The following is a 3,765-nucleotide window of genomic DNA, read 5'->3' as shown; positions in this document are numbered from 1 at the left end:
CAATAGAGTGCTAGTAGAATTTATAAAACTAAAAAATTTTTATATATTTTTACTAGTAATAGATAGTTTCTAGTTTTAAATAGTTTTAATTTTTTTTAGATTTATCTTAACTCTTTACCCGGTCTAAATAATAAATTTTAGATATTTAGTTTCTCTAACTTTAAATTTATATTTTTTAATATTTAAGTAGAGGCCTGTTTTCTAAAGTTTCTTTAGAATCTTTTATATATAGTTTTAATATTAGTTAAAATCTTTATTAGTGTAGATTAGAATATTGTTAAGATATATAGAGTAGAATTTATCTAAATACTTATATAATATTTAGTTAATATATTTCTAGAAGGTTAAGGGGGTGTTTACTAATTTAAAAAAAAAATTAGTTATTTATAAAGGCTATACTGTGTATAAAACACAATTATTTATTTTTATTTTTTAGTAATTTAAATTTTATAGAAAGCGGCGGTAATAAATTTAGTAAACTATTTAGTTTAACTAATTTAGTTTAATATTTTGTTAATAAGAGAAAGAGGGTAACAGTTTTTTTTAGTATTTATATTTAAAGCCTGGTAGTCTATATAGAACTAGAGACTATCTCCGAATTTCTGTATAAATAAAATTAGCGCGGTAGCGGAGAAGTAGCTAATTCTAATAAAGCTTTTTTATAGTAGATTAGTTAGCTCCTTTTATAATACGACTAACTTTTTATAGAATATTAAGTATAGTAGTCTTTAGAGAATCTCCGGGTTTTTCTTATTTTTTTATATAAGTTTAATGGAGTAGTTAATTTTAGGGTTTTAATAAAAAGAAAGATTTTAAGCTTTATTTAGATTAAATAGATTAAAATACTAGTAGTATTATAGTAGTAGCTTCTTTTATAGATTTACTAGTTTCTTTATTTTTAAAACTTTCTAGATATCTGCTATTAAAACAGAGAAGACTTATATAGTTTAGAGATTTCTTTTAGCCTAGTATATATATATTTATATAGCTTTTATCGAGACTTTATATAAGTCTAATAAGATTATAGATTTTTTAATTTTGTTTTATAAGTAGGAGTATATTATATAAAGATATAACTTTCTATATTTAGTATTAAGCTAATTTTTATAATATTATAGCTAGGGTATTCTTAAAATTATATTATAGCTAAGTTAGTTAGATAATATATATAGATACGCGCCTGCTTCTAAATAGGTTTTAATATTTAATTATATTTATATAATCTATATAAAAGTACTTAGCTTATTTACTATCTCTTTTACTATTTATAAAGTAATTATAATTATAGATATTTAATAGATTTTTATAAATATTCTGCTGATAGCGCTATAGATTAAATAGTCTATATCTATTATTATATATACTAAAATAATCTAATCTATAAATAAATGTATAATAAAAAAAGGGAAATTTAGAGGCTTTTAAAGAAGGCTTCTTTAGAAATTTTCTAAAAATTTTCTATATAAAGTTAAAGAAAGTTAAAAAAATTTAATTATTTTAATTATTTTTTTTCTATTTTTTTATATGTAATTTTATATAAGGGTTACTCTTTTTCTAAGTTTTTTAATTTTAATCTTTAATTACTGTTAAGGAAAGTTACTTTTTAAATATTAGCTATTTATTTAGAAAATAGCGATAGTAATAAACAGCAGTTTTATATATAGTAATCTTTTTCTCTATATTAAATTTTTTTTTTTACTTTTTTTTATCGCGTTTTTCTATACTAATTTATACTATCTATTTAGATAGCTTTATATAATTAGTTAATTTTAAACTTTTAATCTCTTTATGTAGAGCTATAATTTAGATTATAATTAATTTCTATTTTATAGGGTTAGAATAAGCCGGCTATAGAGAACTTATTAATTTTCTTTTAGTAAAAGTTTCTTTTACTATAATTATTATATAAGCTTATCTCTTATTTAGTCTTTCTATTTACTAGATATTGTGGTTTATATATTATAGTTAGTTATAATAGGCTTTATATATATTTGCCTAGGGAATACTAATTATTTCTTTAAGAAGCTGCTAATTAATTATAGTATCTAAGAAAGTTTTTTTTAAAAATTATTTTAGCTAATTCTCTTTATGCTAAGTAATACTTTATTAAATTTATTTAGAAATTTTTTTAGGTTGTATTTCTTTTGCTTTATAGTATTAATTTATATAAAAGCTTTTTTCTATTAGTTAGGGTTGTTAAAAGCTTTGTCTAATACTATAGCGAATTCTCTTTACTCTACAGTTATTTTTAATTTTTAATAGACCTATAGCTAAGGAAGAATACGCTAGCTAGTCTTATTTTAAAGACAGCTATAGACATAATAGATTTATTTTTTTTCTATACTATAGTATATAGTGTTAATTACAAATTTTATATAAAGGTTTATTTAGGAGGATAATTTTTTAAGTTTTCCTTATTAAAAAATTTAATATTTAGATAGCGCGGCTAAGGTCGACTAAAGCTTATTATTTTTAGTATTAGAGATATTATAGTAGTTATAGTTATAGTATATATATTCGGCTATTAATTCTATATAGCGTGTAATTCGGTTTAAAAGCTATTATTCTTCTTTTAATACTATTATTTTTAGACTTATATCTAGAGTGGGTTAACCTCACCGTTGTACCTCACCATAACCTGACTATAACCGGCCAGGTTAGGTTAAGGTATAAAGAATCTGATAACCGGAGAGATACGGTTAGGTTAAGATCAAAGGTTATACCTCACCGGATTAACTGGCCAGTAAGGTAGGGGAGATTAATCCGGTAAGGGTACTAACCGCAGGTTAAACGGTAATTAATACATCTTAATTACCTTCATAATTTACTGTATTTTTTTATTTCGGTATTAATACTCTTGTGATCCCGTAAATGTAATTTACTACTTAGAATAAACTAATCGAAATATTCTGCTTCGAGGACACGTTAAAAAAAAATATCTATTATCTACTCTCTATTCTTTATACTGTCCCGGGCGTTGTTAATAATATCGAAGGGATCGTGTCTCTTCAACAGTCCGGGTAGTATACGTAGGTTCTGACAACAATCCATCCTCCGGATCCTCATCCATATCATCCATATCCTCATTGTCACTAATATACAAAGGCGCTTCAATTATATCATCGTCTTCTTCCTTGTATACAAAGACAATGGAGTCGGGGTCAACCTCATCGAGAATCTGCTGATATTCCTCATTAATAGTAAAGCGATCAGTACACATCTACAGCATAATCGCCTCAATAGTATCGGGATATAACCAACTCCGGCGATAGTAACAGATATCTCGGGAGCTGTTGAAGAGGCGTTCGACACTAACACCGTTAGTTACGACCGTAAGAAAGTCTCTTGCCATAGAATAGAGAATCAGGAACTAGTTACGACGAGATTTCCAGTAGGCAAGAATATCAGTTTAACCGGTAGTGCCTTATCAACAGTAAGCAGAGTATAGATCTATTTAAAGTACGACTTACCTTCTATATCAAAATAGGCCTTAAGCTCCTCAAAGGTCTCTAATAAAGTAGCAAGTCTTCGTCGTTTCGAGAGATAGTAAAATGCCTTGTTCAATCCAGATAATAGGTCTGAAACAGTCGATAGCGTATTAACACTTAGATTCTAACTGCGGTAAAAGTGGAACACCTTCTCAAAAACAGTGCGATATTTTTAATACCAATCAGTGTCATCGTCAAGCCACGTAGCTATTTTAAACTTCTCAAGTTTAGAGGTAGGATCAAGAATCGTTGCAATAGCGTAGATATAACCCTCTGC

The sequence above is a fragment of the Aspergillus terreus genome, genomic scaffold, assembly GCF_000149615.1.
Source record: "Aspergillus terreus NIH2624 scaffold_13 genomic scaffold, whole genome shotgun sequence".
Taxonomy (NCBI): Eukaryota; Fungi; Ascomycota; class Eurotiomycetes; order Eurotiales; family Aspergillaceae; genus Aspergillus; species Aspergillus terreus.
This window is presented reverse-complemented; position numbering follows the sequence as displayed.